This window comes from Schistocerca americana, chromosome 2 (genome assembly GCF_021461395.2).
Source record: "Schistocerca americana isolate TAMUIC-IGC-003095 chromosome 2, iqSchAmer2.1, whole genome shotgun sequence".
NCBI lineage: Eukaryota > Metazoa > Arthropoda > Insecta > Orthoptera > Acrididae > Schistocerca > Schistocerca americana.
In genome coordinates, this window is record NC_060120.1 from 672,843,414 (window position 1) to 672,866,044 (window position 22,631).

General features: G+C 40.7%; 1 protein-coding gene across 1 annotated transcript in view; it reads left to right on the forward strand.

The window, feature by feature from the left end:
• LOC124594818 (cyclin-dependent kinase-like 5) overlaps nucleotides 1–22,631 on the forward strand; it is a 353,935-nt gene that overhangs the window by 330,154 nt on the left and 1,150 nt on the right. The window lies entirely within an intron of this gene.

A 22,631-nucleotide genomic window follows, 5' to 3' on the forward strand; every position in this document is an offset into this window, starting at 1 on the left:
AATTCTGGCATATACAGTGGCTTTAGGAGATTGGAAATATCCAACTATGTAATTTTCATTAAATAAACAAAACAGTAGACCTTGTAAACCAACTGCTGCCACTACTATTTTTTATTTACTAATAATAAATGCCAGAGCATTATGATCCAAAGAAGAGTTAGTGGTAGCAAAAACATGAGGGATAAATATAGTTAAAATCACGACATATGTTTGATTTTGGAGGAAAAGAGCAAAGGAGAAAATCAAGATGTATGCTTTTTTTGCAAACAAGATAATGGAAAACAGTATTAGCAGTATGGAAGAAATTTCAGACAGAATAGTAAGACTTATTCTAAAAGTAAATAAAGATATTCCATGTAACAATGTAAGAGAAGGAAAGCTGCTACTCACCATATAGCGGAGATGCTGAGTCGCCATAGGTACAACAAAAAGATTCACACATTATAGCTTTCAGCCATTAAGGCCTTTGTCAACAACACACATACACACACACACACACACACACACACACACACACACACACATGCAAATGCAACTTGCACACACGTCTGTAGTCTTAAGCAACTGAAACCAGAGCTGCCCACAACTACAGACATGTGTGCAAGTTGCATTTGTGTGTGTGTGTGTGTGTGTGTGTGTGTGTGTGTGTGTGTGTGTGTGTGTGTCTATTATTGATGAAGACCTTGAGGGCCAAAAGCTATAACTGTGTCAATCTTTTTGTTGTGCCTATGGCGACTCAGCATCTTCGCTATATGGTGGGTAGCAATTTTTCTTCTCTTATATTGTTACATGGAATATCTTTTATTTATTTTTAGAATAAGTCTTCCTATTCTGTCTGAGATTTCTTCCATACACACATGCATACACACACTCATGCAAATGCAACTTGCACACACGTCTGTAGTCTTAGGCAACTGAAACCACAGTTGCCCACAACTGCAGATGTGTGTGTGTGTGAGTTGCGTTTGTGTGTGTGTGTGTGTGTGTGTGTGTGTGTGTGTGTGTCTGTCTGTCTGTCTATTGTTGACAAAGGCCTTAATGGCCAAAAGCTATAACTGTGTGAATCTTTTTGTTGTGCCTATTGCGACTCAGCATCTCCGCTATATCGTGAGTAGCAACTTACCTTCTCTAATATTGTTACATTCTGTCCTGGATTTTCCATTGTTAGGTATTCCACATAAATAATTCAAGACTATGTGCCATGGTACTTATGTATTGATGAATAAGTAGGAATTTTGGTATGATAACAAAAATGATGGATGTTATTTGTTAGTAGAACTTGCCAAGAACAGTACGTTTATCCTTGGCACATTCTTAACAATAGAAAATGGACTTGGCAAGTACCAAATGCAACTAAAGGTGAAATTGACTATATTTTACCAAACAATAAAGAAATTATACAGTATGTAATGATTCTAAGTCATGTTTGAATTTTAAGAGATCATGGGTAGTGTGATGCAGAGTAAAAGTAGATACAAAACTAAAAAGAAACAATTTCATTAGGTTGGAAAGAAATGTATCAGAATATTTATAGATAAGGAAAAATTGTTGTAATATTCTGCAAGTATTATTTATTTGATCACAGATTGGCTTTTTAGGCCATTGTCAGTTCACCAGAAGCTGAAGCTAGTTGATGATCAAATAAATGATATTTGGAGAATGGCAGGAAAGTGTTCCCTTTTTAACACAATTTCCATCTTCTGTCAAGTACCAACAGTGAATTCATTTAATGTTAAGAAATTATTTTAAGACTAGTGTTATAGTCATGAGTGACATAGCAGAGAATGGAGACACGAAGCCACCAGGCGGGGGAGCCACTGGAGGTAACAACGAACAGACACGACAGACAAACGGGTAGGGAATGACAGACGCTGTGACTGACCAGGACACAACATTAGCCAAGCAAGCAAGAATTAAGACGATAAACAAGGTGAGACAACAATGACGCAGGAACACTCCAAACAACGACAGCATGTATCTCAAAACACAAAACTTGAATGCAATATGGCCAAGATGCACACATGAACTATAGTGAGTACCAGACTGCTGGGGTAGTGCTGCAAAGCCACCTAACTACATGACCATGGGAAACACGATTGACCACAGACTTCATGTGGTACAGAGAGTGGCACATTAACATGGCGAGACTCGCGGTGAAGGTGTGTGCCGGAGCACAGAGAACTCTAGTGGGTATCCCTGTCGATACCCTGTGGTGAACATTCAACTTCCGTGCCTTTCAACATCAGATCCTCCTCCCTATTCCCCCTCCCCCCACCCTGAAATATGTGTGTAGGGGCAGAAACGTATCAGATAGTGGGCGGAAGGAGAGAACAGAGGGAGACCTCTTGTTGATGACCCCCAGTGTGGAATCCATCAAAATGTCACTGGAGGACAGGGCATGGCACCTCACATCCGACCCTTGTGGATGTGGGAAAGAGTGCAGGGAGCCAGTGGCTGTTGGCAGTGGCGCCGAATCAAGGGGATGGTGGACGTGAGGTTCCATGAAGGGGAATGAGGCTGGAGTTAGTTTTGGTGGCAGTGCTCGAGCCCCTTCTGTGTCTGTACCAACATCACACACCACCCACAGGTTGCGACTACTGTGGTGGGAGTCCAAGCAGCCTTGCCCCCACACGAGCAGGCTCACACAGCCATGCCAGGGTTGTAGCACTGAGAGGGGTGGAAGTGGGGCTCAGAAGGTGACAGCATCAACAGATGGGGCAAGGTTCATGGTTGCCACCCATGGAGGAGTTTGGCTGGACTATGACCATCAATTGGTGTGGTGTGAGAAGTGCTCAGGAATAAGGTGAGGGCCAATGTGGTGGCAGAGGATTCTACTGCTTTTGTCAGCTGTTGTTTAAACATCCTGGCCAGTCATTCTGTTGTGCCATTGGAGGATGGATAGAATGGAGGAGTGTGGATGTTTTTGATACTGTTGGCCTCACAGAATGCGAAGGAGTCAGCCATGAATTGGGGGCCATTATTGGTGACCAAGGTACAAGGCAGGCCTCTGATGGTGAGAACCCGAGCGAGTATGCATCCACAACGAGTAACCACGTCGATCCCAAGAACAGGCCCGCAAAATTGAGGTGGATGCAGTCCCAGGGCCAGTGAGGCTTGGGTCGGGGTGCAAATGATTACGAAGGGCTGGCCTGGTCATGCGCACACACCATGGACCCATGGAACAAGCGATTAATGTCACCATTGATGCTGGGCCAATACACATGATGGCAAGCCTCATACAGGACACCCCTAGTGTCTGTGGTGTAGCAAGCATAGGACGCAGTGACACAAATTGTGTGGGACAATCTCCTGATGGATGGCCAACAGAAGGACACCTGCCACAACCGAGAGCCTGTGTGAGAGCTGCCACCAGCAGCTGAATTCACTTTACAACCAGCGAGTCAGATAGGTGGACCAATCAGGGGTCACATACCAGAGAACCTACGACAGAACAGGGTCCCGACGTATGGCAGAGGTGACCTGTGCAGCTGTGATGGGAAATCCATCCATTGTATCTTGGTGGGCTGTATCTATGTGAAAGCAGAGGACTTCCTGCTGGTTGAACTCGGGATCAGTGAGGAGAGTGAACTTCGTCCCAAACAGGTAGATGTGAAACTTTTGAATGGCAAACACAATCTCCACAGCCTCCTTCTCAATCTGAGAATAGTTCCTCTGTGCTGGGGACAGAGTCTTGCACACATATGCAATGGGCTGTCCTGAGCCATCCTCATTCCTGTGAGCCAGGACTGCCCCTTTGACTGCAACAACCAAGGGACGGTCTGGGGAGAAGGGAGTCAGGCAAGAGGCGGACTTGAGCACAGTTTTCGAGCGGAGAAAGGCTTGATCACAGGCAGTAGTCCAGTTGAAAGGCACCTCTTTGCGACACAAGTGATTGAGGGTCTGTGCAATGTCAGCAGCCCGGGCTAAAAACTGTAAGTCATAGTTTACCTTGCCCAAAAAAACCTGGTCAAATGAATCCTTGGGGCGGGGAAGCGAGTTTATGGCCATGACATTGAAATCCGACAGACAAATGCTGTCTTTACTGAGCCAGTGCCCCAGGTATTCAACTTCTGGTTGAAAGAAACTACACCTTTCCAGCTGACAGCATAAGCCTGCAGCCTGCAGGCATGAAATAAGGTACTGAGGTGTTGCAAATGCTCATTGAGTGTACAGCCAGTGACCAAGGTGTCATCAAGTTAATTGACACAAAAAATGGTTCAAATGGCTCTGAGAACTATGGGACTTAACTTCCAAGGTCATCAGTCTCCTAGAACTTAGAACTACTTAAACCTAACTAACTTATGGACATCACACACATCCATGCCCAAGGCAACATTTGAACCTGCAACCGTAGCAGTCACGTGGTTCCAGACTGTAATGCCTAGAACCGCTCGGCCATAATTGACACAAGCTGGGATGGACTGTGTGAGCTGCTCCAGGTACCTCTGGAAAATGGCTAACACTGAGGAAATACCAAATGGCAGGCGCTTGTATTTATATAATCTGAAAGGCTTGTTGATGACAATGAGGTTATGGGATTCCTCATCTAAGGGTAATTGGTGGTAAGCCTCTGCCAGGTCGATCTTAGAGAAGTATTCACCACATGCAAGTTTGATGAGAAGGTCTTCCTGCCAGGGAATGGGATAAATTTCAACCAGGGTCAGTGCATTATTGTAACTCTGAAATCCCCTCATAGGCAAAGGGAGCCATTTGGTTTACTGATCATCACTAAGGGGGACACCCAAGGTCTCGCTTTCATGGGCTTGATGATACCAGCAGCCTGCGGTCAATCAAGCTCTTGCTTGACTGCTGGACGTAAGGCTGTTGGATTGGGTCAAGCCCAGAAGAACTGCAGCTGAGCATCTGGCCGGAGAGGAATAATGTGCGCCTGGAAGTCTGAAGCACACCGTCAGTCAGACTGAAACAGAGAGGCATAGGCCAAGCACAGATTGTTGAGCCCTGGAATGGGATGGCAGTGCAAATGAGTGTAACTTCATAAGAAATCAAAAAGCCAAAACTGTTTGAAGCCGAGGGATGGTCAACCACCAATAGGGTCAGAAGCCAGGGAATGTGTTTATAGGCAGCTGGAATTGAGAACTGCCCACAGAGGGTGATAGAAACTGTCACCGTACGTGACCAATTGCCGAGAGGTGGGAGACAGCTCTGGGGGCCCCCATATCTACCTGGAAACAAACATCCACGTTAAAATGTGGAGCATGAGGAACAACTTCCATATCAATGGGGCGTCCAGTGGGATGACTGATTGCAGCATGTGCACGGTATCCTGATGCCCTGCGGGTGAGGGGCAGGAGTGGGTTGAGTGGCTGCAACAGACAGATCAGAGATGGCTGTCTTTCTGACAGAGCGTGCATGTCTTCCAGCAATCAAGACAGTCTGCGTGAGAGTGGGTGGATAAGCACTGCGAGCAAGACAGAAGTGACCTACGCGACTGCCAATGAGAGGTGACCAGCTGCACTAATGCTCTCAGTGAACTGTACCATGCTGATGGCACAAGAGTGGCACCCATGAGGAGGACTCTGCTGCCACTATCTGTTGCCTCGCCATAAGATGCTTGTTCGCCACTTGTGCAATTTCAAAAGAGTGGGCTATGTGTAGGACGTCTTCCAGTGAGGGATTGTCAAGTTTCAATGCAGCTGTGTGGACCTCTGGATTGAGTACCAGTTGAATGACAACATCATGAGTCAATGAGTTTGCATACAATGCCTTGCAATGCTGATTGGTGCAAGTAAAGTCACATTTGTGGCTGAGACCCTGCATGTCTATGACCCAAGAATGGTATGACTGACTGAGCTGTTTATGGTACTGGTGGACTCAGGCTGAGATGCCATGATGTGGTATCACTGGGGATAGTAGTTAGTCAGCAGCACACATATATTGTTAAAGGACAGAGCTACAGTGTCAGACAATGGTGCCAACTTGCGGAGCAGAAAGAATGTGTCTGATGATGCCCGGGACAAGAATAATGACCCCTGTAAGGAGTCATCCATAACCTGAAACGCTATGAAATGTTGCTTCAGATGATGCAAGTACATTTCCCAGTCTTCCTTAGCGCCATTAAATGGCAGAAATGACGGTGGACATGGGGAAGCATCAGAAACCGGGATACCTGTCAGTTGGTGCAATAGGGAATCTCGTGCTGTGACATTGTCTGTCAGCAACTGCAAGGATTGCTGTAAGATGTGTAACTGGCACTGCTGCTGCTGCCTGAGCTGTTGCTCCTGCTCCAGGAGACAGACAAACTTAGCCTCCATGCTACCAAACCTCTTACCTCGTCCCCAATGTTATAGCCGCAAATGACTGGCAAGCAATGGACAGCAGAGAATGGAGACACAAAACTGCCAGGTGGGGGAGCTGCTGGAGGTGTAGCTAACAGACAGACAGGACAGATGAACAAGTGAGGGATGACAGACAGTATGACTGACCAGGACACAACACAAGGCAAGCACGCAAGATCTGAGGGGATAAACAAGGCGAGACAATAACAGCGCAGGAACACTTCAAACAATAACAGTATGTATCTCAGCACATGGAACTGGAACACAGAGCAGCCGAGATGCACACACAAACTACAGTGAGTACCAGACTGCCAGGGTAGTGCCGCACAACTGCCTAAATACATGACCGTGAGAAATGCAATTGGCCACAGACTTCACATGGTACTGGGAGTGGTGCACTTGTATGGCAAAGCTCACGGTGCAGGCATGTGAGGGAGCACAGAGACCTCTAGTAGGTATCCAGGTCCATACCCTCTTGTGCGCATTCAACTTCCACACCTTCTAAAACCAGCACGAGGGAGGTATACCAGAATAAACTAATCAACAAGTTCATTATCCCATAATATGGAGATTGTATGGAAATATCTGAAAGTAACAAAGTTACTAAAATAAACAGCAAAAGATGTTACAGCTTAAGAAAGCAAAATAAATGAAATGTCAACTGTAAAAAGATAACTATTAAAGAGAAGCTGACAGCTTGAAGCAAATGGTAAGAGAAACAAAATACAACATGCTGAGTTAACCGTAACTATGTGGAAATGTCTTTGAGAGGACATGAGAAGATACAACGAAAATTTTTAAATAAGTGATTGGAACTGTAAGATATAGACAGATTCCATATGTTGCCATTTAGCATGGCAGATGTAACAGTGACTAACAATGGAGAGAAAGTTATATAGAAACAATTAAAGCTGCAGCAAAAGTAATACAAAAGGAACTTCCAACCTTATTTTCAGTATGTCTGCAGAGTAAGACAATTTTCCAAGACTGGAACACTGCAGTAATTCTTGGTGGTTTTAGATGTATGGACATTTTGTGCATGATGTTTCATCTCCTAAAGCCGAAGATATCCTGAGAGGCCAAAAAAGATTTGTCAGCTGCTTTTTGAAATCAAATTAGCTCAGCAATTGCTCCACTCTGCTCTGCTCTGGTGCAGCAACAGTGGTTCCATGTTCTAAATAAAAGACAGTATCTGTTGCAATAAACATTGTACCAGAGAATGTCTTTCATTTGGAACGTGTTTATAAGTAATTGGGCAATAGTTGGGTAGTGATGTCATCCAACTGCGACCACAGATCATGCAGTCTCACAGTTGTGTGTTACAGAACTTTTACTACAGAAGAGTTGGTGCTGCTTGCTTTATTTAGGACTAAGGCCACAACTTGTGTAATATAATATCTTGATGAAACCAGTGGCTGTGGGCAACCCACTCAGCATGTATCTGTGTGTGTGTGTGTGTGTGTATGTGTGTGTGTGTGTGTGTGTGGGTGTGTGGTGTGCTTTCAGACGTCCAACAGAACACATATATACATTATTAAGGCAAGATGGCCAATGACCTCTTCAGGCTCGAACTCTTACATGAATCGGCAAAATACCATGAGTTATGAGGATAATCGGCAAGGTGCATGATGTTAGTAGTGTCTGGTTAAGTTGAGAATTTGAATCTGACAGGAGATGTGCTAGGGCAGTGAATTCAGTTGCAATGACCACTGTGTCTGGATAGCTCAGTGATGAGAGCGTCTACTTACCAAGCAGGAGACCTGGGTTCAAATTATGGTCCAGCACAAATTTTCAACTTTCCCCATTAATTTCCATCAATGCCTGCTCATAACCAATATCTGTAATCCCTTTGTGTCTCCACTCAGCACAGTTTTAGTGATATTCTATATGAAAAAATTTAAAGAAACAGCCCTTCAGAAGGCCAAGAAGAAACCCACATGTTCGGTTCAGTATGCTGATGACACTTTCATCATATGGCATCATAGAAGAAGTGGACTCTCAGAATTTCTAAATTTTCTGGATGATATTGATTGTAATATGAATTTTGCAATGGAAAAAGAGGAAGGAGATCAGATTTCAGTTTTGGATGTACAGGTACTTAGAGAAACTGATGAAACTGTAGGGCACAAACTCCTCAATGCTACAGATTACCACAAGAAAGTTGGATTGTTACTGGAGGACAGCACATATCGTATTCTCAGATGGGATCCCACATCAGCACTCAGCAGGAAGACAAGGGAGCTACTAAAAAACTCTGGCCTCTCCAATGAACTGGTGAAGAACTTACGGCCGAGAGCACCTAGGCCACCAAGATTGTATGGTTTGTCAAAGGTTCATAAGGAGAACGTCCCGTTGAGACCGATTGTTAGTGCTATTGGCTCTCCTATGTACAGGCTTGCAAAACACTTAACTAAATTGTTGGCACCTATAGTTGGTCACTGCCCACATCGTATTAAGAATTCAAAAATGTTTGTTGATATCATAAAACAAATGAAGATAGGCCCAAATGATATCATGGTCAGCCTTGACGTGGTTTCTCTGTTCACCAAAGTACCTGTGGATGACACATTACAACTGTTGGCTGCTCATTTTTCCTCAGAAATTTTGAAGTTGTTCCGGCATACCTTGATGACCACTTACTTTTTATACAGTGGAAATTATTATGAAATGACAGATGGAACAGCCATGGGCTCGCCACTATCACCAGCAATAGCAAATTTTTTCATGGAGGATTTTGATGAACGAGCGTTGAGCAGTGCTCACCTCTGCCCTTCATGCTTCTACAGATACATCAACGACACCTTTTTAATCTGGCCACATGGCAGTGACATGCTGCAGCAGTTCGTCGAACATTTGAATGGTGTACATCCAAACATAAAATTTACAATGGAGGTAGAGAAGGAAGGGAAGTTACCTTTTTTAGATGTGTTGGTGGAGCGAAAACTGGATGGACGACTGGGCCATTCTGTGTACAGGAAGCCAACGCATACAGACTTATATCTGCATAGCCACAGCTTCCATCATCCATCTCAGAAGAGAGCTATGCTGAATACTGTAGTACACAGAGCCAGGACTATTTCTGACAAGGACCACCTCGGTCCCGAGATTAACCATTTGATGACTGTTTTCAAGAGGAATGGTTATTCTGCCAGTGAAATTAAATCAATATTGTCCAAGAAACTAAGACACGATTCCATCCATAAACAAGAAGAGGACCAACACGTAGCGCAACTTCCATTTTGCGGTGCTACAACAAGCAAGATAGGCCGAGTCCTAAAGAGGCAAGGAATAAAACCAGTTTTCTGAACACCTAAGAAAATTAAGGAAATGTTGAGACCAGTCAAAGATAGTCTCGGCTTAAGGGTGCCAGGAATTTATAGCATTCCTTGCGAATGCGGCAAGAATTACGTGGGCCAGTCTGTGAGAACCGTTGCCAACCATTGCATTGAACACCAGTGCCACCTGAAATACAGGTATTTGGAAAAATCAGCGGTAGCTGAGCATAGCCTGCTTAACAAGCATAAGATTTTATTTGAAGAAACTAGAGTAATAGCCCAAGCATCGAATTACTGGGACTCTGTGATCTGGGAAGCAGTCAAAATTAGACTTAGCGATAATAACTTTAACAGAGACAATGGCTATGCACTTAGCAACACCTGGAAGAGTGCACTGGATAAAGAAAAATTGCAGAGGAAAACTTCCCGCACTTTACCTCCTGATTCAAGGGATGGCGCTGCAAGCAACGCGGGATAGAAACTACATCTATGGAAGTAGAGGGCACCACTTCACTATGCGCCTTATTGCTGTTGCTATGGCATATTCCAACCAATCAGAAGCTGTCGTTGGTATGTAAAAGTGGGAGCCTCGCTAGTTTACGACAGTCAGTTTTAGCCCTGACGACGACCATGGAGGTAGTGGTCGAAAGCTTGGAGTTATATTCTGAATTGTCTCAGCATGTACACCGAGAGTTTTTTATTCAAGTAATACATTGCGAAAGATTCTTGATGAATTTAGTTATATGAGTGTCAGGTTGTGGTTTAATATCTCTTTCTATGCCTTTCATTTCACCTTCCAATGTTGGAGACATCCTCAGAACCTATAAGCGCTTTCTCAGTTGTTTATAGTATCAAGCAAGCTCAGCAAGCCAAATAGTTTATGCACAATCTTGCAACAGTCAGATAGTGATATCATCCAACCACTACCACAGCTTTTGAAGCCTTGCTGTTGTGTGTTACGGATCTTGTACTACAGACAGTGGTGGCTTGTGAGTTTATGGGCATTCATAAATTTTTAGATTCGGATACATTTGGGAGTGTGAAACTAATAGCATCTGCTGTATAACAGTTATGCTTATCAACAAATTGGTACAACTACAACCACTGTTGAACAACTTTAATAATAATAAGATGTGTAAGTTATCTGACACACATGCACAAAAGCTCCTTAAAATGTGCACAAGTGAAGGTGTGCTCTTGACCCTGTTGTGTGCCATATCTTTCAGAGACCAGCATCTATGTTATGTTTAACAATATTAAATGAAAAATAACCAATAAATTCATAAGGTGTTGAAAGTTAGGGTGTTCATGTGCTGTTACACAGCAGCCACCATTGACTACAGAACAGTTAGCGATATTTGCTTTGTTTAGGGCTAAGGTCCACAACTTGTCTGATATCAGTCCTTTTTTCTGTTGAAGTTGTTTTTGTGTGTCAGGGTTTTTTTTATTTCTGTGGCTTGTCTGTTCATCCTAACATAATAATTACTAGGTCTCAATAAAGCCACGGTATTAGAGCATCAAATTTTGTGGTTCACTGGACCCAAATGCATGATCTGTTACTGCTGATTTATCCATGTTGTCCACACAATAATTACTTTTGTGTTCTTCACAGTGGGTGTTAATGCATCTTTTAATAGTTCCTATGTACAAGGAATTTTTTGTACTCCTCCTGTGGTAAATAATGGGAATAGGTTTTTTGCAGTGTCTAAATATGCTTATACCTCTCTTGTCAATTTAAACACTATAACAACACTGTGTCTTCTTTCTTAGCACTCTGCTGTTGCAATTTGTCACTGTTTTTCAGAAGGGAGAATAAAGTGCTTATTCATCTCTTTCTCAGAGTAGGTGTTTCTTTGAGAGCAACACTTAAATGAGTGAGCTCTTTCTCCAAGAACTGTGGTTCACAAATTTGAAAGCCTGATTCACTTCTTACTACTCTTTTCTGCTTGGAATGGTGATCTGAATTTCTGTGAAGACATTTGTTCAGATGAATGTTTCAGCCGGCTGCTGTGGCCGAGCAGTTCTAGGCGCTTCAGTCCGGAACTGCGCTGCTGCTATGGTCGCAGGTTCGAATCCTGCCTCAAGCATGGATGTGTGTGATGTCCTTAGGTTAGTTAGGTTTAAGTAGTTCTAAGTCTAGGGGACTGATGACCTCAGATGTTGAGTCCCATAGTGCTTGGAGGCATTTGAACCATTTTTTTGATGAATGTTGGATGTTAACTGCTGACAGAAAAGTCTTCTTTTATTTCTTAATGCCACTATGAATACCAATAGACAATAGTCCTATAAACAGGGATGCTCAGCATTAACTAAATCAAAGGTTAGGCTTGTTTGCAAGCAGGAGTTCTAAGATGATTCTCATGAGTCAGTCCTCTCACCAACTGCTCAAGGTAGTTTTTGGATAAAGCATTTGGAACAATATCACATGATTCACTGTCCCTAAGACTCACCCTAATCATTTGAGTCTCTCATCCTATAGCTGGTGAGTTGAAATCTTCCATTAACATTGTAACATAACAAGCATAACTTAATCTAATAAAACTGGCTCCTTTTATGTTATTGCTGCCTCCTTTTCACAATCTCTGCATCAAATAGCTATTTAGAAGATGATTCTGTGTGGGAATGACAATTGTTGTTCACCAATGATTTTGTAACTACCCATGCAGAGAGTTAGATATTTTAACTATAACATAGAGCAGATATTCTTTTCTAAGGAAATGAAACCATTAAAATCCAGAAAGTATTGAGTCCATAACTGCAGTATTAGAAGGAAAAATATCTTCATTACTTTTCACTGAAATGGACTTTGTCCCAGGAAGAATTTAATAATGCTGCTACCAAAATTTTTGAGCGACTTCTGAATTCTATAAGAGGCTAGACAGTTAGAAAAGCAAAATTTCAAAGTCTCTTCTGGACAAAGCTTTGTGTTTCTTAAAATAATTTTTATTAAGAATCTTGCAGCTTATGTAGTGCAAAAATAATACTCTTATTCCTATTATCAAGTTGTATGTATTTATTCTTCAATATGCTAATCTGTAAATAAACAAATTGTGCTGATCTTTAAATACAGGGTATCCATAATTAAAGTTCCAGTTTAAAACTGCTGCAAAAAGAGAACCACTTCTCAGAATGATGTCAAATTTGAACAGCATATTATTGACACATGGGGAAACACCATGAAACAAACTGTGTTAATGTAAATGGGGTCAGTTACAAATGACAGGTGAATTGCAATATGATGGCTATGGTTTGAGTTGCACATTACACCACACATACTGTTCAATGTGCATGACTGCAGTAGGTCAGCAATTGTGGCACTGTTAGTTAGGTAGACCCATCCACCATGGGAAGGTCGTACCACATCAGATGGAAAAAAACAGTTTTTAGTTGTCCTGGGGCCAAAAACTGCATAAAAAGTAAAATGACATTGGTTTCTAATTGTTGTGAGACTGGCCCAAAACATATTCAAAATGCTGCCCACAATTTTCTGCTACAAGCTGAAATAGAGAAACACCATGTTTCACAACAGATCGGACTGTCTCAGGGATCATGTTCAGAATGAGTTGCGCAATGCCTGCCTTCATTTCAGGTATGTTTGTAATTGGAGCACTGAACACAACATCTTTCAGAAAACCCAAAAGCCAGGAGTAATACAGACTAAGGTCAAGTGATCTGGACAACCAGACTGTAGGGAAATGAAGGCTGATAATTCTAGCATTTCAAAAATGCCTCTGCAGTAACCACTTCACTGACTGTACAGTGTATGGAGGAGTGCCATCTTGTGTAAAAATGATCCTACCCACACATTCATGCCGTTGAAAGGTTGGAATGATGGTGGTGTGCAAAAGACTCTCATAACATTTACCAGTGGTGGTGCAGGTAACAGGATGAACAGGACTCAAATCCTCAAGAAAATGTGGCCCTATGATAGGAAATGCCATCAACCTGCAACCTGCACTACACAGCCAACTTTCCAGAATGATGTGGTAGCAGTTTATGTGTGTGCAGATTTTCTGTTGCCCATATTCTGCAATTCTATGTATTGACATGTTGTTGCAAATGGAAATGGGCTTTGTCCATAGAATGTTCCACAGCCATTCATTGTCCAGTTCCATGTGAGCATGTTGTTCCAGAGTGAACATTTGTCTCACTAGCGGGTCAGCAGAAAGCAACTCATGTACATGGGAGATTTTGTTCAGATAGCAATGCATGATGTTTCTTATTATTTTGTGCACTGTGTTTGCAGGCTTGTCTAATGTTTGGGCAATTTCCCATGCACTGCAAGTTTGTGCACCACCTCTTGACCCCTCCTGCAGTGCTGTGACCCTATCACTGACAGTCTTTGGATCAGCTGCTTTCCTCCTTCCGCCACATTTTGCTTCAAAAGAACCTGTCTTTTTCAAATTTTGTAATCATTTTCTTCATGCTCTTAGCAGACATTGGACCAATGCCTTTTTTCATACCCTTGTGTATCTGAAACTCCTTCATGGCTGTTGAGACTCAGTCACCATTTTTGTAAAACAGCTTTATCACTAGTGCATGACCCTTCATGGAGGCTGACATGCCTATTGGTCATATTTTTGTTATTTATTTTCCATGACATTTCCCCATGTGTTTGTAATACGCTGTTAAAATTTGATGTCGTTCTCAGCAGTAGTTCTCTTTCTACAGTGTTTTGGAACTGGAACTTTAATTGTGGACACTCTGTATAAGTTACGTTGAATAGGCTATAAACTAATCTTATTTAACTTATTACAGTATAGAGTACAGATGGTCCATTGAAGACATAACTAATTGTAACATGAAGAGTTGCATGATCTGATTCTAACAAAATTACACTAATGAAATATACAACTGAAGTACAATACATTTGCTTGTTATATGACGTTTCTTTCTCCTCCTGATCTCTTCTTTACATTTTGTTTGACCAGTATTAATATATTTGTCAGCTGTCTTCCTTCTATTTCCACAGTTTATCTTTGTCCTTGAATTTTTATCTTTGCTTATGAAGCTATTTTAATCTTGTAATGCATTAGAAAATGTTTGATATTTCAGTTTCTTCTGTTACTTGTCCTCGGTATTGTATTTCATTTGTTTCTGGTTTTTCCCTGTAGAACCCTAGATTTTTAGAGATATTTCTGTACTTTCCCATGTTTTCATGCAGTGCGTTTGGGTTCTTTTTTCTGCTTCTTTTGACATTCTTGTTTAATCAAATGTGTTCTCATCAAGATGGACAGTAATGATCTTTTTTTTTAATAAAACGGTAGTAACAAGTTTCATATTGCTTTGTAAACATGTATTCTTAGTTGTAAAAATTGGTCTTTTACAGTCTATAGTAGAATTTGCAATATAAAAATTGTATTTGTGCTTATGATGATGCTTCCATCATTCTATAACAATTATTTGTTTCTTCCTAAACTAGCCTCTCTCTAGACTCTCTTGCACTAAACTTTTCTCTTCACATGTAGAAAAGTTGATTCTCTTTCTATGTTATGACACTTTCAGGGGATTTTGAAATTAAATCCAGAAAAACTGAAATTTTGGATCAGACCTCGCAAATGAAGTCAACATGGAATCACTTCAACTAAGAATATTCTTATTAATTTGTGGTGCTTTGTAGCACTCAGTCGACTGCAGTTCTTGTATTATTTGGTGTGGTACCCACTGGTAAAAGAGTATGTAATTTTCCAATAAAAGTGTAATTTTTTGTTATAAGTTGGAAATGTGTATTTCCAGATGCTCAATGTTTCTATTGTCATTGATTGCTGTATGTACAAATTTCATTAAGTTACAAATATAGTTGGGAAGTTCTGGTAGAATGTTTGTTGGGCTATAGTACGCGCGTGCGCGTGCACACACACAGAGAGAAAGAGAGAGAGAGAGAGAGAGAGAGAGAGAGAGAGAGAGGGAGGGAGAGAGAGAGAGAGAGAGCGAGGGAGGGAGAGAGGGAGGGAGGGAGGGAGAGGGGGGGGATGGATATGTGCACCTGTGTTCCTGTTGGTAATAAAGATGAGAATAATTATAAAAGAAAATAACAATTTGATATTACACTTTGTGACACTACAGTAAATAACCATACTTTGCAACAGAATATTTCTCATAAAAACTAGATATTACTCATACAATATGAAGGCTGCTCTCTCTCTCTCTCTCTCTCTCTCTCTCTCTCTCTCTCTCTCTCTGTTGTCTCTGTCTCCTCAAATAGACATCTATTGAAAAGACAAATCACAATTGTAATATTAGGCATTTTATAGGTTGGAGGTAGCAGCTGTGAAGATAGTGACTTTAACTGTTTAGCATACAACCACAAACGTAAGGAATAGCTATGTGTTCTAGACTTCAGGCTCCCATCAGGGTGACTGCATTTGAGCATGTGTGTGTGTGGAGGGTTGAACTCAGATAGCCAGGTGGTGGAAGCTTGACTCCTAAAATGTGTAGTTGTGGGTTACATTCTTGTATTTGTGTGTTTTATACTAAATAACAATAATGAAATTGTCATTAGTTTTGACAATAAGGTATTATTTATTAAACATTTCTTGACCACTGGGATCCATATCTCAACATCATACAAGGTTGAGGACTTTAGGCCACCAGTGTTTTGTGTCAGGACACTGCAAGCCTTAGTGAACCAACAATAACAGTACCATGTCTAGCTTCGTAGTAGCCATTACATAAGTGTATACTCTGTCAAGCTATCACATTGTTTACTTCATTTTAATGAGTGACTAAAGAATTCCAAGATTAGTGTGGATGATATTTCTAAGTGTGTGTGACCGTTACTTCAACTTTTGTAGTTTGTCAGAACAGAGTGCAAAGTACATGTGCAAAGACAACATTGCATAAGGAAAGTAGGGCTTGTTCCCCCATTCTTCTCATGGCAATGCTTGCATCTCCCACACTCTGTACCCTCATGTCAATAGTAAAAAAAAAAATATGACAGATACTAGGCACTGTAATTAAACGATACTTTAAACTGAGCTACCATATAATTCATGATCATGCTCACATTAGGAGAAAAGGAAAGCTGTTTGAGTAATGTGAAGGGGACCTTAGTTTTTGAATCCACCTGTTTTTAATTTCCTAGCTGGCAAGTGCAGAACTGAAGCCTCATAACCTGAAATTACTTTTTATTGGTAGTCATACAGTTCAGTGACAAACACAAAATGAGTGAGTTAAATTTTTCACAAATTCATATTTATTCACATTTATTCAACATAGACATTTTCACTGGAATGATAACCAGTCTCTGCCAATTGAAAATTCTGTATGTATTACTCTACTGCTAAGTTTCACAAAATGTGTCATGTTAATTTTCATCCTAAACAATGTCATTATACAAACAATTATTGCAACCTTATTCCTTGGTGTTATGAACCAGACTTCGCATTCAGTGGTAGCTCATCTACACAGTCTGCTCCTGTTGTCTAGTTGCCTATACTCTGTTCACCAGTATATAACAGTACTTTACAGTCCACAGGATTCACTCTCAACACTGTAAAAGTAATAACCCACTAACAGAAATTCATCACATAGTGACAGTGAGCATAATTGTATTTCAAGTCTTCATTCATCAAAATAATACCACTCATCATCATCTTCTGCACATACATGTCCTGTTATTCACAATAGAAAAGCTAAAAAATATGAAACATTTGCAGGATGTAATAAACATTATGGTACAATGTAAGTCACTGACCTTCATTGATGTGAATAAGACAAAACTGTTACTGAAGTCATGGTAGTTGGCACACTTCCATTGAGATGTCAGTAGCAAGCAGTAAGTGGGCTTTTTAAACAGGTCTTACTCAAGAGTTTACCAAATGTGTACTTTTTAGGCATAGGTCTTACTTGGGAGATATCAGGTGCTGACTGAACTGCTACCAAAGAGATTACCAAAGCTGCAATGTGATGTTTACAAAAAGTTGTTAATCCTGTTGCAGCGCATCCAGAACTGAAGATTTTTGGGTTGAAAGGGGTGCTTATAAAATGGTGGATGGTATTTTACAATCGGAAGATACTGTAAGATGAGAATTTAATAATGTAGATAATCTATTGGATTCAATAATGATTTAGTTTAATGAAACAGTAGTTAGTTGGAAAATTATCTAAGTTTGGAAAATTGTATGAATTCTCAGTACTATTTCATTAGCACACGGCATGCCTCCATGGTGGACTATCTGTTTATGAGTAAAGGAGATGGTGCCTTGGGTCACAGTGTGTTCTGGAAGCCTACGTACACAGACTTGTATTTACAACATACGAGCTGTCATCATCCCTCACAGCGCAGTGCTGTATTATGGTGCTAGTGCATAGGGCTAGAGCCATCTCAGATCAGGACAGCTTATCGGCAGAGCTTAGCCGTCTCTGCTCTGTGTTTGTTCAGAATGGGTACTCCGAGAAGCAGATCCAGAATGCATTTCGACCAGCACGCTCCAAACCTCAAGAACAGCCTGTAGAAGCAGAGAACACCACAGGGTTGTGGTGCTTTGTAGCATTCAGTCGACTGCAGTTCTTGTATTATTTGGTGTGGTACCCACTGGTAAAAGAGTATGTAATTTTCCAATAAAAGTGTAATTTTTTGTTATAAGTTGGAAATGTGTATTTCCAGATGCTCAATGTTTCTATTGTCATTGATTGCTGTATGTACAAATTTCATTAAGTTACAAATATAGTTGGGAAGTTCTGGTAGAATGTTTGTTGGGCTATAGTACGCGCGCGCGCGTGCACACACACACACACACACACGCACACACACACAGAGAGAGAGAGAGAGAGAGAGAGAGAGAGAGAGAGAGGGGGGGGGGGGGATGGGCAGAATTTTCAAGAAATACCAGATTAAATGTGTTTTCCAGCCTCCAGCACGAGTGCAATCAATGCTTGGCTCTGTTAAAGACAACCTCGACCTGAGGAGACCAGGAATATATAAAATCCCATGCCACTGTGGGAAGTCTTATATTGGCCAGACGTGTCATACGGTTAGAGACAGATGCGACGAACATAAACATCACACGAGTTTGGGTCAGCCAGAGAAATCTGCAGTTGCTGAACACTGCCTCGACACAGGATACGGCATGAACATTGAAGAAACCAAGATCCTCTTGTATGCTTCCACATACTGGGACTCCATCATCAAAGTGGCAGTCGAAATACTTACAAGCAATGACCTAATAATTAGAGACATGGGGTTTCACCTGAGCAAAGCCTGGGAGCCAGCCCTGGCAGCACTATGGAATTGTCAGCCACAGATTAGCAGCTGCACCAAGTCAATGCAGATGGGAAACCTTAACGCAGATGCTTAAATCATGTGCCAGCACCTCAGGCGCGCGAACGGGGTCCGTTGCTCCCGGCCGCATTTTCCCGTGCCATGGCGTGCATCTGCAGATCGTGACCCGTTTCGCCAGAAGATGGCTCTGGTATTCGACGCTGTCTATGATTGGTCTTTGATGACGTTATGCCCCCGCTGGTGCCTGTGCTGTTCTAGGAAGTCAACATATAAATTGGCAAGCCTCTCAGCGGCATGACAGTAGCACCTGAAGATGGCGGGCAGTTGTCTTGCTGAAATATTGTGCAGTTTCTGCTATATTATCCGGCGTAATTCTTGGGAACCTATCAAGCAGATGCAGCACCGGGAAAGCCTCAAAACAGCACATAAAGTTGTCATATTTGAAATGATGTTAATGTAATTGCTTAATTCAATACTGAAGGGTGGTATATAGTTCAGAAAAATTAGTGTAACAGAATTGTTCAGTTAAATCCTGGAGTCTAAGTCTAAGCTCAAATGGCAAAAGTAATTTTAGATCTGTTTGAACTTTAGTTAAGGGTAGCTTTTAAGTTAATATTCAGAAAATTGAGCTAGGTTACTGAACAGAATGAAATGCTCTCTTTCTAATGAGTGGTATCAATATTCTCAAATCTATGGATTAGCTCATACTATTTTCACCATTATACTCTGTAGTAACAATTTCAGTTATCAGTTACTTGTTATTAATAATAAATTAATGATAAATATTGTATTTAAATCATTTTAGCAATAGCACATTTAGTTGGGGTTGGTTGAAATATAGAGAGAGGAAGAAAGGTATTCAACAGGAGTAGATTAATAACAACTGGAATAGTTCCAGCTTACTGTGTTTCACCAGCTGTTGAGCATGGCTCCCAAAATGATGTGCTTGACTAAACTGACAGCTTCATGACTTGTGCCATTTGGTTCTCCCCACAAAAACAGATTTTTTAAATTGTGCCAGTGGGAACTTTCTGAGCTGCATATCCTTCAGTCCCATAATCCCCCTGACCTTAACCTTTGCTAGTCCCTGTTCTTTTCCAAAGTATCACCTTCCCTTCTCCCACCCCAGCCCTACACATGCTTTCTATCCCACTAGTGCACATGCGTAGTCCTTTCCCTGTCTCTACTTCTCTCTCCTTTGTCCTCCTCCCTTACAGCACAGCCTACCAAAACTGCACCTATCAGCCCACTATCATGTCCCCACTGTGGGCCTGCATGGTCCCAGAGGTGGCACTAACATCTACCCACACCCCTAGCCTGCTATCGCTTCCCCTCCCCTCCCCTCCACATTGCCTCTGTGCTACCACTATCCATCACAGTAAAGGCCACTGCTCACTTCAGATGCAGTCGCAGCTGGCCTTAGTGCCTGGAGGAAACAGTGACCATGAGTGTGTGAGCTGTGCTTGTATTAGTCAAGCTTGTGTGAATTTTGTTGTCTATATCTGGCAAAGGACTTAGTCCAATAACTGAATAATAGCTAGCATTTGTTTTCATTGTGCCAATCTGCCACTCAATGCCTCCTCTATGTGATGAGTAGCAATCTACGACTTTTGTATTGTTGTTATTCCATTCAGTTCTTTCATATGGTCATTAAGTTGTCTGTTCATTCACATTTGTTCTACATGACATGTCACAATGGAGAAAACTATGGAGATGTGGAATGAACCAAAATATGCCCTGCCACAGAGTTGTGTAGCTAATGTCTGCTTCTTTGGTACTCTTTAGAACTGTTCATCATTAAGGCTAATTGCAATGTTCCAAAGCAACAGTTGCATAAGTCATTTTATACTAACAGCTGAGACATTTAGTGTTTTGAATTTAGTAGAGCAGAAACATAAAGCTACATAATAACAGAATTTATACATTTTACAAGATAGAGAAAGGAAGGGCGTTCATGTAAGTAAAGGAAACCCGATATATTTTAAATTTGAAATTATATATTCCTATTTCATTATTACAAATGAATAATAAAGTACTATAAATTATCAGAAACTGAGCATTAATCATCATATTACCACTACAATAATAATCATTCTGAAATGAAAAAAAAAAGCCTGCAGTTGCGTTGTCATTATCACATGTCATTATTGTCATGATCATTTTATCTTTGGTTTTAATTGAACTCATATTTTCCTTCCTGCTTTTTTGTAGGTAATTAAAGTTTTCAGAGTAGGTACATAGCATTATATCAAAACATCCAACATATGTTTCAGGTGGACGTAAATTGACATCCAGTTATCTTAAAACAGATTTCTGCTATAGTCAAGTGCACATATCTGTTTTTTTTTTTCCAAATGCAGTTGACTGAATGACATACTTTGATTAAAAGTTCATGTTTACCATTTTCTGTATGTTTAGAAATACTCATGATTATGATGGGAATTTTTTGCACTTAAAATCTTGACTGTTAGTACCAATTGAACTCTCATAGTGAATGCATAGAACTGGAAACCAATTTTTTTTATCTCTATGTCTCTTCCCTCGTTAATAGCGTTTTGGTTTGTGATACTCTGAAATAATCCTGCTCCATTTCAGGGAACAAATAGTTTATCCTTTCAGGAATTCATAATAATATTGGCTCAATAAGATTATACATATGAACTATATTCTTAGAGACAGATTCATTATTTCTAAAAATGTGAGTCATACAGCAAAGAAATGACTGGAAATAAGAAACCTGTGATCGATAATATCTAGCTGGAAATTGTTATGCCAAATAATCCTCATCAGGTGAGATGTCCTTTTATATTATGGTTTTGCCCAGTTCTCTTCTCTCTTTTGTCCTCCTCCCTTACAGCACAGCCTACCAAAATATGTCAATTGCAAGATGCTTTGTAATGCTAGCAATACCTTTTGCAAATATTTTGATTTTATCTGAGACACATATGAAATGTTTTTCAGTAGAGATTGTTCCAAAACTCCTATCTTGATGTTACTAAGGTTGCAACAGTCTGCAGGGACTGGAACAGCATCACATCTTGCCACACCAAGTAACCTCCTCGTTGCATGTCTATAAACTGAGACTCTTACATATACCTCCGTTTAAGTTTACCATGTACTCACTACCATGAGAAATGTGATGTGAACCGCTGCTGCAAATGGAAAAACTGTTGATTCTACAGTTTATGAGGTACATAAGCTGAAATTGGAAAAAAGACTTGCTTATGCCAGCATTGCAATGAACCCTCCATTTTTCAAGAAACATTTGTTTTTAACTACATGTTTAAAAAGCCTGTAAATTAATACCTTACATAAAAAACGGTTAAGTCTCTACCTTAGTAAACACTGTTGAGTTTCTAATTTTAAACTGTTATTTATTTACTACAATACACTTATAAGGTTTGAGTATATTGTTTAATAGTGAAGAATGATAGTTACTCTGTACAGTTTATGGCTGCTGAAGTTGGGCAGAATGCAGGTGTATTTCCTCAATTAAGATATTACACCAATGGCCTACATGAAGTGATACTCAGTGATGAATCATCAGCTTTTTATGCAACAAAATCCAGTTTCATTCAAATTTATCTGGTTCTTACCATCCATCTCTTTAAGCTTGTGTCGACATTTTCAAAAACAATTAATTTCTAACATTATATCATAGAGAATCAAAGAACATTTTTGTGCATTGTTGAATGCCCAGCTTGTTATTTTATGCTATTTATATCTAAGAAGTGTCGCCCTGAACTGAGAAGTTGATTTTGTAAATGTTAGTTACTGAAGTTATTGGAAGCTTATTCATAAAGTTTTCAAGCTTGTGTGCACTACTACTCTCACTTT